Source organism: Oratosquilla oratoria, chromosome 2, assembly GCF_046742065.1.
Source record: "Oratosquilla oratoria isolate Oo_2021 chromosome 2, ASM4674206v1, whole genome shotgun sequence".
Taxonomy (NCBI): Eukaryota; Metazoa; Arthropoda; class Malacostraca; order Stomatopoda; family Squillidae; genus Oratosquilla; species Oratosquilla oratoria.
This window is the reverse complement of record NC_134778.1, coordinates 75,762,321-75,774,691: the sequence shown is the minus strand read 5'-3', so window position 1 is coordinate 75,774,691 and position 12,371 is coordinate 75,762,321. Positions and strand designations below refer to the sequence as shown.

Here is a 12,371-nt window from a genome sequence, read left to right as displayed (position 1 = left end):
TGATCATTATTTATGTTGTTATTATTATTATCAATATTATTGTTACTATCATTATCATAAACACATAGATAAACAAATAAATGAATAAATAAATAAAGGAATATAATAATGATAATAATAAGAACACAAGAACATGAAATTAAAAGGGGACTGCAACCGACCTAGGGCCTACACTAGCAGTGTAGGCCTTATGGTCTCTTGTGTTGTCCTTCATTCTTACGTTATGTCCTTGATCATCATCTTCCTCTGTTTATTTATAGATTTGTTTGTTTGTCTTATGTTTAATTGTTTATTATTATCAGTTTTACTCCTCTTCCCACTTTCCTCCCCTCCTTATCTTTCTCCTTTCTCATTCTCCCTTCCCCTTCCCCCTTTCTTTCTTTTCTTCTTTCTCTTTTTTCTTCTTCGACTAACATCCTTCCTTCCCTCTCTCGTCTCTCCTCCTCTTTTCATCCCTCTCCTTCTCCCCCCCTCCCACCTTCCTTCCAGGGATCCTTTTACTTTCTCCTTCTCCCCTCTTCCCTTATCTCTTCCTTGTCCCCCTCCGCCAGCTTTCCCGCCTTTCCCACCTTCCACGCCTGTCAAGGAGTGAGTATAGATTTTTATCCACGTGTACTGAATGCGTGCGTGCGTGCGTGCGTGCGAGTGTGCTTGTGTGCATGTGTTCGTCTGTTCCCCCTTGCGTAACGTCCAGAGAGCTATTCTTGTCCCGGCCAAGGGTCGAACTGTGTGCATTGTCGACCTCACGGACCAGGGCACGTCCTCCTAACCGGCCAGGGTGTGTACCCCTTAGGCTCGTTCCATACGACTTTTCGCCGTGCGCCGTTTACGACACGACGTCATGCTTGCAAATAAACGTGGGTGTTTATGGACGCTTTCACATGTGGTCGTGGTCGTGGTCGTGGTCGTGGTCGTGGTCGTGTGAAAGCGTCCATAGACACACACGATTATTTGAGACGGACGGCGCACGACGAAAAGTCGATACATTTTAAACGAGCCACGTCCAATTACCCTTAACCCCCTTCTCAACCTTAGGTTGAATTAAATCGCCTGGCGGCAGCGAGAACTAATATTATAGGTCGTGAAGAACAATGAAGAGTCTGTGACCGTAGAGCGCATGCGCAGTAGAAACGGATAATATAATTCCAATGGCATATTTCAAATTCACAGGAGGCTCATTGATCTGCTTTCTCTATATCATATTCCCGTTGGAATCATTCGAATTTGAAACCTAAATTTGAATTTTTGGCAGCGGAATCTTGCGGGAAGGTCATGATACCTAATCGAATTTTCAATATTTCGTTTTGATATCCTCTAGATTTCTGAGTCAGAAGCATGAGAAGTAAATATCAGACTGGTGTGGTTGGACATGATTGGGGACTCCGTGCTGCTCTTCGGGTCGATGGTTCCCATTGGCCAGTGGGCCTTGTAAGCTCTCTGCAGTCAAATTCATGAAATGAAACTTCATATTTTAAAGTTGCAACTTCACGCGAATGGAAAGTGAACCGACACAGTGGATCAAGAAACGACGACTGCGTGGCCGTTGAGCCGAGCACGCAACCGTTATTATGTTGGAGCCGCATTTACAACCGATTCGTGTCGGACCTGCATTATTTCTCTTGGCGTAGTGTGAAGTTACCGTATCGTGAAATTCGAGCAGGTCTCTTTTGTAGAATCGTTTCCGTAAGAAGGGGTGATGACCGCCATCTATTAGACATTTCTATTTTTAGGTTGATAATTTACTTAACTTTAGTTTCCATTTTCGTGCTACTCCAAGTATAAACTAAGATTTTTTTTAAATTATGTTAATAAGACACAAGGGCCTTACGTTTGGCATCCAAGAATTTTGAAGGAAAAATGAAATTAAAAAGAAATCTATCACAACCGGGGATGCAGACTAACAAGGGAATGAAAATGATCAAACTATTTTCAAAAAAGCTGAAAAGCGGATCCCAAAAAATTGCAGTTCTGTAAGCCAAACCTTAGTTCTAGGAAAATGATGAAAGCAATTATAAGTGATGCTGTCGAATATTATTTAGAAAACAATTTTCTAATGAATAACAGCCAGTTTGGCTTCAGACGTAAACCATCTTGCTTGACTAGCCTTCTTGAATTGCACAATACTGACATCTCAAAGGATGACAAAAGGTACAGTGTAGATCTAATACATCCAGAATCTCAACAATCTTTTGATAATGTCATACACAAAAGACTACTAGTAAAACGCAGTATACAACTGGAACATTTACAGATTTCTCGTACTACAATGTACATGATTTACAAGAACATTTACCCTTTTTACAATTTCTAACGCTAGTACTAAGTTCCACAGTACACACACATGACATGTTAAGATTCTTAGCAAATTAACCCCATCAGAATCGTAATTTTGTTTATTCTACAGCAAAAGAGAAAGAGGTGAAATACCTTTGGAAGATTTTTAGGATAAAAACATGAATAGAGGATGAATGGCGGGAGTTAAAACAAATAATTGAAATCACCTAAGATAGAATTTTGAAAAAAAAAAAAAACACAGTTTCTTCCGTGACGAGGGTTTCTAAAGTGGAAAAACAGAGGCATAAACAAGACTGTAAAATTAAGGACATGTCTTAGTTTTTTGTTAAATGAAAAAAAAACTGGAAAACAAAGAAAACAAATTTCTTACATTTCCTGTTGACGGAAGAGTGGCAAGTTAAGTTAGGCTAAAGCTTGGCTAGACTAGACTAGGTTAGGCTACGCTAGGTTTGGTTAGGTTAGGTTATGTTGGTTGAGATAGGCTAGGCTAGGCTACGTTAGGCTAAGTTAGGTTAGGCCACGCTAGGGTAGGTTAGCCAAGTTTAGGTTTGGCTATGCTAGGGTAAGTTAGGCGAGGTTAGGTTAGGCTAAGCAAGGCTAGGTCAGGTTTGGTCAGGCTAGATTAGATTAGATCGGTTTGGGTTAGGCTGGGTTGGGTTGGTTTGGGATAGTTTTGGCTGAGTTGGTTTGGGTTTGGTTTGCTCTGGTTGGGTTTAGTTGGGTTTAGTTGGGTTTAGTTTAGGTTAAATTAGATCAGGTAAGGTTAGATTAGGTTAGGCTAGGTTGAATTAAAGTATGTTAGGTTTATCAGGTTAAGTGAGGTGTCCATTTGATGTCTTAAAGGGTAGCTTGTATGGTAAAGCATAGTGTGAAGTTATAAGGAATAAAAGGGTGGTATGGCGAAATGGAAATATGGTGAAACGGTTATGTCTATGGACCCCATACAGAGGTCTTCAGAATGAACTCGGAAAATATCGGATGATACTTTTCCTTTTCATATCCGCTGCCTCCATCCTAGGCAAGAATTGGTTTACCATCAGAGTGGTTAATGAATGGAATAGACTTAGTATCCACGTGGTGAGCACTGAAACTATCGGTTGTTTTAGGAGAAGGTTAGATAACTTTATGGACGGGGATGGAAGGTGCTAAGGGACATGGAACTGCATAGTGTAGGCCTTAAGGTCTCTTGCACTCTCCTCCATTCATTTTCTATATCTTATGTTCTTATTCATCTTCGAGGTAATCCCTCAACAATGATGAGGTCAGAGAGGGCATACGCATATCCACATATCCTTCACCTAACTAGGAACAATCTCAGTTGTCTCATGAGAAATTAGACAAGAGAGCTACCGTCTAAGGTAGGAAGCGCGTAACTACGGCAGAAACCGTCAGCTTTGTGTTAGGACAGCCAGATCAAGTGGGGAGCCACTGGGGGATGGGGATTCGAACCCAGGACGAGTAAGGATCAAATAGAATTGATTGTTTTCCTTTAGCAAGCAGAGCCGATTCATTAGCGATGATGGGGGGGAAGAGAAAAAATCATTAAAGTTGATCTGCCCAATGAAAGGTGAAAACATGTTATACAAACACTAGATATACCTCCTCTAACTTCCGTATTTCTTTTTGTCTTTCTTTTCTTTCTTTTAGGCCATGTGAAAGGAAAACGGGGAGAAATGGCTTAGCAAGTAACAGAAGCCATTGCCCTTACGAACAACGTACTTGTCAGTCAAGGTAAGTTTCGAACGCAATTTTCCTTCAGCTAAACAAGATCGCATGGCGTTGTTGTTGTCGACGTCGTCGTCGTCGTTGCTATTGTTGTTGTTTGTTGCTGTTGTTGTCGATGATGATGTTGACTTTGTTTTAATTGTTTTTCTTGTTGCTGCTGGTATTGTTATTTGTTTTTGTTAGGTTTTAGTTGTTGTTGCTGCTGCTGTTTTTGTTGTTGTCGTTGTTGCTTGTTGTCGTAGTTGCTGCTGATACTTGTTGTTTGTCGTTGTTTCTCCTGCTATTGTTGATGTTTGCTCTTGTTTTAGTTGTTGCTACTGTTGTTGTTTTAGTTGTCGTTGTTGCTGATGTTGTCTTTGTTGGCGTTGTTTTTGTTGTTTGATGATGCTACTACTGTTGCTGATATTGCTGTTGTTTGTTTTAATTGTTGTATTTGTCGCTGTTGGTATCGCTGTTTGATGATGCTACTACTGTTGCTGATGTTGCTGTTGTTTGTTTTAATTGTTGTATTTGTCGCTGTTGGTATTGCTGTTCGTTGTTGCTAGGTTTTAGTTGCTGTTGTTGTTGCTGCTATTTGTTGTTGTTGTTTGTTGTTGCTGCTTGTTTTAGTTGTTGTTGCTGCTGTTACTGTTGTTTGTTTTTATTATCATTGTTGTTGTTGTTGTAGCTGTTATTGTTTTGATGTTGTTATTGGTTTTGTTATTATTGTTGTTGTAGTTGCCGTTGTTGCTTTGTTATCAACATTGTTGTCGTTGTTTTTGTTGTTATTATTGTTTGTTTTTGTTTTTGTTGTCGTTGTCATTATCGTTGTTGTTATCGTCGTCGTCGTCGTCGTCGTTGTTGTTGTTGTTGTTGTTGTTGTTGTTGTTGTTGTTGTTGTTGTTGTTGCGTAACCTTCGGCGTCAGCAATAAGTGGCACCAAGTTTACGAGGGAAACGGATCTTCTGTGGCTTTTCGCTAGAGCTATTCCACCCCAGGTATGTTGGGTTTATGTTTATGGGATGCTGTTGATGTACAGTCTGCGAAGGCGTGTGTGACAACACATGAAGCAGCTTGTCTGAGTGAGCTTGTGTTATCTACTGTCATGGTGCCTAAACTGTTAGTATGCCCTGAGGGACAAAAGTAAATATTGCCAAAATATTGCCAAAAGATTGCCAAAAGATAGCCAAAAGCTCACATAAACACGAGACGGAAGGCACCAAGATTTTATCTCCCTTCATAACAACATTATCCAGTCACATCGTCAGCGATAGCCTTTGTTTTTCTCGTTGGAGGCACGCTGGAACAGCCAAACCATGGAACAGGGTGCTGTTGAGTCACGACATCACGTAAACAGTGAAAGTTATGATAACTACCTTGATCATGATTCAACAAGATTGCCAATGTCAGTTTTTTTTTTAACCGAGGCTTGTAGGTAATTGGCAGTTGCCTACAAGTCTATCAAAAGATTAACCATGTAAGGACGGAGCCTTTATTAGTGCGAAGTTTCGCTTATTACAGCTTTATCAAGTACTTAATAAAACTGTGACCAAGCGAAACGTCGTACAAATAAAGGCTCCGTCCGAGGTTTGCTCTCATGATGGCATATGTCTTTCACGTGTCCGTCTACCTTGATATCATATTTAACGACAGAAAATAAAAAAAATACGAATTTAGAGCGAGGGAAGGGTGCTTCTTCTCGGACTAGTATCCAGGCCAGGGAGAGCTCCCCCCCCCCCAAGGCAAAAGAACTGGCAGATTAACAAAGGACCTCAACCGAGTGTCTCTGAATTCAACTCGAAAAACGCCTCACACGCGACCACGAGGTCCACCTTCACCTATTCTAGGGCTATCAAGAAGATAGTCTTCAAAGTACAACACAAATAGTACGTGTTGAGACCTTTCACTGTGAATAAATGAAAAGTGTTACAAAATCACATCAACTGAATCTTTCAATCAACTCTGGCGGTATCCAGACACGTCCACAAGAGAGTTCGGGTTTCTTCCGTAGCTCCACTGGGAGCTAAACAACAACAACAACAACAACAACAACAACAACAACAACAACAACAACAACAACAACAACAACAACAACAACAACAACAACAACAACAACAACACGACAAGAACAACCTGCCAGACGATTTTGTTCAACCCATGAGCAATTCCAGGGTCGAAAGGTTCATGATATTTGTTTATTGTAAATAAATGAAGTTCATTTGAATTCACACAGCGGTGACCTGGAAACAAAAGTTCACCAGGTTTTGCCAGGAGGGAATGGATAAGTCAGACTTCCCTTAGTAATTTCTTAGGCTTAATAAAATCATCTGACGACATCCATAATAAAGAGATCAGTCATAAATAGTAGCAAAGAAGGTTAATCCAAATGTGTTTAGAATTTGATCGAGATAGGTTGAGCGGTTAATCGAAATATGGGTTCAGAGGTTAACCGAGACGGACTTAACCTAATGGGAGCTTCCGTTTGCCTGAATAAAATCGCATGATGGTAACCGACAATCCTGGCCATGGAGGGGAGGGGACCCAAACATCGGAAAAAAAAAAAGCGGCTTGCCACAACGGACAGGGCTTTGCCCGACCAGGGGTTTCTCACTTCCCATTGCGTGGGAGTGGGATGGTGAGACGACAACCAGAATAAATGTGGAAGTCGAAAGGAATTAATTACTGAAGAGCTGTTTCCCAATTTCCCTCAGTTGAATTAAATTGCCTGACGACTACCAGAAATAGAAATATCTCACTTACCTGCATGGAAGGAAGAAGGAGGGGGGGGACGTCAGACTTTTTGTTGCATCCTCTAAACTTACCCTACTTTTGGAATTAAGGTTCTGATTTACAGAACAATTCTTTCCATAATATTTGTTCAACAACAAGTGTTGCCAGGGCAAAAGCTTAGTCGACGTGTTGAATTCTTTTGATGAGACACTCTGTATCCTTAGTACATGGCTAGGGCTCGCTGTTGCCAATTGAATTTACTCGTTTAATGGAAGCACATCGTAGTCATCGTATCAAAACCTGTCTCTATAGCTGACACGGTCTTCACACATGACATATTTTGGGTTTTGATAGTCGTCGGCAGTTTTCGCTCGATTAAGACGTTATCACACTGGACTATTTTTTCTCCGATTTTTGGAGCAGATTTCCAGACCGCAGCTTTCGGGAAGGAATCTGATTATATGCTGGAGGAAATAAAATTTCCTCCAGCATATCAAATGACATATTCTATTCATTTTTGTTAATAAATCGAATTAGTTTTCCATAGTGATTTTACGGCGGAAAAGGTTGTGGAGGTTGGCGGTACCGCCGATGAATCGGAGGTTGAAGGAAAAATAGCCTAGTGTGATAGCCCCTTTAAGAACCTCCCTCCCCCTAACACCTACCACCATACCCCTACCCCATCCCTTGCGTTAAAGTCGAAGCATTAAGCAAACCTCAAGTCTCTTGAAAAAGATTCGCCATTACAGAAGTCTTCTCGTGGGCACCTGAGCCATCTATAATGTAATCTATGTAACCACAAGCTCCAAGGGCAATACTGCGTATAGGAATGTGTGTTCGGACAACGAAGAGCATATCGGCCTGTTTGTGCTGCGTCATGGGCCAGATCCGGATGTCCGCAACAGTCGCTCTGTGACGCACTGCAGCACAGACGATGCTGTGGCGTTTGCTCCACAGCTGCGTTATTCAAGTGAGGGGTAAAGTCTCCGGTGAGACAGAACTCCTATCCTCAGCTAAAGAGACAAATTGTCCCCCTTACCACACGATATAATCTACCACTTGCTTCATCGTATTAGTGTATCTAACAAGTTCCCATGAAACTCCTGGATAAAATTTCTTGAAGACCGGTGCTTTTGAGGAGCAGGTTATTCCCACAAAGACTGTGCTTGCAAGAAAAAAAAAATCATCAGGCTCAGATGTCTGAAGCAAATCCAAAAAACGTTAGTCTCTTCTTTATATATGGCAATCATAGGAAATTGAAGTCCAGTAACAGGCAGTTTACAAAACTATATCTGCTGTTTTTTTGTTTTTTTCAAAATATGTCTTGCGAGATGACTGTTTTCAGATGCTTCTTTCCAGTACTGGAAACGAAAAAGTCATGGAATTTTGGAAACCAGACACGTTTCAATTTTTATCATCATTGTTTTTTTTAGGGTGTTTTCGTTTTTGATATTGGGAATTCCCGGATTTATAGATTCCCAGTAGAGAAAATTATGATCATATAAACATGACCTTGCTGTCTTAAAGTATCTAGTTGCAGTAAGCCAATTACACATTCTTCTGGATTTTGGAGAGCCTGACATAACTCATGTTTACTTGACAGCAGACAACCATAATTAAAATTAATATGATGATCCTTAGCTTTGTTTAGATATCTTCCGTTGTCTTAAACAAATCCTTAAAGCAAAAAAAAAAAAAAGGTAATTTACCCTTCTGCTTACAAGTTGGCACTTTGTCGTGTGGAAACGCAAATCATCTCAAAGTTGAAGCGTCATGGGGAATACTGTCGAGAGAGTATGGCAGCTGACATGCGGATACGCTTTTGTTGTCATAATCAGATAGAAACCACACCATTCAATTTTCGTAAACTGGCGATTTGGTTTACCAAGATATCGAATGAATGGATCAAATTGTCTGGCGACGCTGGAATTACTAGATGTGTGAGTGCCTACCGGGTGACTTGCGTTTTTTTTTTTTTTCGATCAGCCCTTCCATTTCCATCACTGATGTGTCACTCTATACATAAGTATATATGTGTGTGTGTAATTGAAGTTAATGGCAAGCTTGTTATGACAAAGCTTCTTGTCGCACTTTTCTCTCATACAGCATTTTTGCCTTCTAAAGGCAGTAATTCTAATGTTTATACGTATGTCATGCTGTTGGGTAAAACACTTAATTTGTTTGGTAACCAAAACGCGTTTTCATTATATATATATATATATATATATATATATATATATATATATATATATATTTATATATATATTTACAGATATATATATTTATGTATATATACATATATATATATATATATATATATATATATATATATACGTATGTATATATATGTAAGCACATGTATATACACGAAATATCTAACTAGAATCAACGCATATAATCACTCTACTTTGAAAGCAATTACCTCCAAGCTGTTTGGTCTGCTGATTCACGGGATAGGCGTATGGGTATTTCCCATTCGCGTGGAAACAAACATTTGTGACAGGTTCATCCTCGCTTAGTCACACTTCAGACTGAGAGGAGAGGCAGGCAGAGAGGAAAGGCAGACAGAGAGGAAAGGCAGGCAGAGAGGAAAGGAAAGGGGAGAGGAGAGGAAGGCAGAGAGGAGAGCCAAGTAAGGAAGATCCTCAGCCACCCAGGCCGGCCAACAACTCGTCTCACTCCGCACCACGTAAACTCGAGCGTTCAGGGCCTTCTAGAAGCTAGACTGGTCATCCAGTCAGTCCGTTATTCAGTCAGACAGGTAGTCAGGCAGGAAGGTGTGTGTATATAGGCACGAGGGCTGCCGAGAACAGGTCCCGTAGACGACGCCAAGTCCTGTGGTTTGTGTTTCTGGTTTCACGGCAGGTGATGATTCAGTCGATGACGAGGAGGGGCGGGGTGTGTGGGGTGGGGTGTGTGTTCATGGCTCGGGGTGCCTAGGTGAGCTTGCTAAACACAGCGTTGGACTGGGGTGGGGTCAATATGTCTATGTCCGCGTATGTATATGTATATATGTAGGTCACCTTGAGGGACTTGCTGGTCACCTTGCGTGCTTGTCCTGTTATCGACGTCTTTGTTGCCACAGGCAGCGGTACTTACGTTAACGTCGAGCTGAACTAAGACGATTTCGTGGCGACGTGGGTCGACACAACACGACGGCGACGATGACGAGGCACTACCAGACTCTTGGGTCTCCTTCTCGAGTCAGAGACACAGCAGAAGGGTCCTCCTCCTCCTCCTCCTTCTCCTCGTCCTCTTCCTCCTTCGACAGAGGCAGACGGCACACATTCATTCCTCCCTTCTCCACTACTCCGTAACTCACTTCCCCTTCCCCCCCTCACCACCAATCCGAATGGACCCAGACAAGACACACTCTTTGAACAAACCCCCTTCCTGGGAACTTCTGCCCAGGACCTACTGAACCCACTGCAACCAGGACCTACACTGACCGGTGCCACGGTGGAATATTGACGGGGGGAGGCTCTCAATGTTGCGACCACGACGCTGGCGGCTGCGGCGGGGGCGGTGGTGAAGACACGCTAGGCAGGCAGACAGGCAGGCAGGCAGGCAAATCGGAATAGCCGGAGGACAGAAAAGGACACAGAACACGCGGCGATGAACACAGACGAAGACCAGCTTCCAGGGGGTGTTTTGGTTCGTGACACTGCGAGGTTGAGGTGGTGGTGGTGGTGATGGTGGTGGTGGTGGTGGTGGTGACGGCACCGGCGGCGTGTTGGTGGTGGCTGGGCCAGCAGCAGCAGGACGGCGGCGGAAGGCGACGACCGGCACCAGTGAGAAACAGCTGAAGAGCGACTGGCTCCGCTCAGCTGCGTCACGTGGGCGGCTCGTGAACGTCAATCGATATCGCGCAGCAGCAGAGGGAGTGTGTGTGTGTGTGTGTGTGTGTGTGTGTGTGTGTGTGTGTGTGTGTGTGTGTGTGTGTGTGTGTGTGTGTGTGTGTGTGTGTGTGTGTGTGTGTGTGTGTGTGTGTGTGTGTGTGTGTGTGTGTGTGTGTGTGTGTGTGTGTGTGTGTGTGTGTGTGTGTGTGTGTGTGTGTGTGTTTGTATGTGTGTGTGTGTGTGTGTTTGTTTGTATATGTGTGTGTGTGTGTGTGTGTGTGTGTGTGTGTGTGTGTGTGTGTGTGTGTGTGTGTGTGTGTGTGTGTGTGTGTTTGTGGTGGGTGGGCAGGAGAGGAGGAAAAAGAGGAGGAAGAGGAAAAAGAAAAGGAGGAGGAAAAAGAGAGGAGAAAGAGGAGAAAGACTTTGACCCTTTCCCTGCAAACGCTTTCTTACCCTCGTTCAAAGACAACCGGGACTGACTAATGTCGAAGGGGATTTCTTCTACTTCGTGGCTTAGGAGTCCGTAGTCATGAAAAAAAAGACGAGAAGGAGAAGGAGAGAGGGAAGAAGAGCAAAAGAAAAAATAGGGGGGAGGGAAGAAGGAGGAGGAGTGTGAGGAGGAATAGGAGGAGGGGAAGAGGAAGAGGATGGATAAGAAGAGAGGAAGGCTGTAAGTCAGGACGAGGGCTATGAGCTAAAGAAAGAGAAACAAGAGGAGGATAAAGAGAAGGCGGAGGAGATAGAGGAGAATGAATAGAGGGTTAATAGGAATGTGACAGAAAAGAAGGAGAGGTTGCTTCTGTCACTTCGGGCAGTGAAGAGGTGGAGGACAAGTGAGTGTCAGTGGCAGCAAGAACGACGCGGCGTCATGCAGAAGGTTCTAGCCCCCCACCCACCCCCACCCCCACCACCCCACCCCCAACCCCTCACCCTCCGGCTTTAGCCCCAAGACACCGGACAGGGGAGCTCCTGCGTTCTTCCTTCCCCTCCAAAGGCCCTCCTACTACTCCAACTTATCCTACTCCAAAACTCATCCTCCTCCTCCTCTTTCTGCTCGTCCTCTTCCTCTTCCTTTTCTTTCTCTTCCCCCCTCTTCCTTCCCATCCTATTTTTTTCTGTACTTTTTTCCTCAGTTCCTCTAAAGCTGCTTCCCCTTCCCCTTCCTCCTCCTGCTCCTCCTCCTCTTTCTCCTAGTCCTTCTATTTTTTTCTTCTTCTTTCTGTTCCTCCGTTTTCTTCTTCACCCTCTCTTTCTACTCTCTATCCTCTTTCTTTCCCTCCAACTCCTTATCCTCCCCTTCCTCCTCATCCTCCTCTTCCTGCTTCTCCCTTTTCCTCTTCCCCGTCTTCCTCCTCTTCCCTCTTTAATTCCTCTTCCTGATCCTTCCTTCCTCCTCTTTATTTCCTTTTTCTTTTCTTTCTCCAAAATACCTCCTCTCTCCCTTATTGTTCCTCCTTCCTGCTCTACATCCTCCCTTCTTCTCTCCCTTCCTCTACTTCCTCCTCCCAACACTTCTTTTTATATTTTCCTCCTCCATACGCACTCCTCCTTTCCCTCCTTCCTCCTCCCCCTCTTCTATCTCTTCTTCCCTTCTTTCATGTACTGTTCCTCCTTGTTCCTTCCTCCTATTTCTCTTTTCCCTTACCGTTGTACACCTCTTCTTTCTCCTCCATTCATCCTTCTCTTCCTCCCTTCTTCCTCCTCTCTCCATTTTCCTTCTCTCCTACCTCCTCCTCCGTCTCCTCCTCTTCGCCTCCTCATGGCCTTTCTCCTCTTCTTCCTTCACTTCCTCATGCTCCTCTT

The 12,371-nt window shown here is 43.3% G+C and overlaps 1 protein-coding gene across 3 annotated transcripts in view; it reads right to left on the bottom strand.

Moving 5' to 3' along the window:
* The window catches only part of LOC143040286 (uncharacterized), a 48,481-nt gene extending 37,916 nt beyond the window's left edge, over window positions 1-10,565 (bottom strand). Inside the window, exon 1 of one of the 3 annotated variants that reach the window (XM_076211124.1) lies at window positions 10,179-10,565. The gene's annotated coding sequence lies outside the window, so the exon portion shown is untranslated. Of the gene's footprint in view, window positions 1-9,151; window positions 9,446-9,828; window positions 9,992-10,178 lie in introns of those variants that run through there. The other 2 variants (XM_076211134.1, XM_076211144.1) reach the window with 2 other exon arrangements.
* Window positions 10,566-12,371: the final 1,806 nt, after the last annotated feature.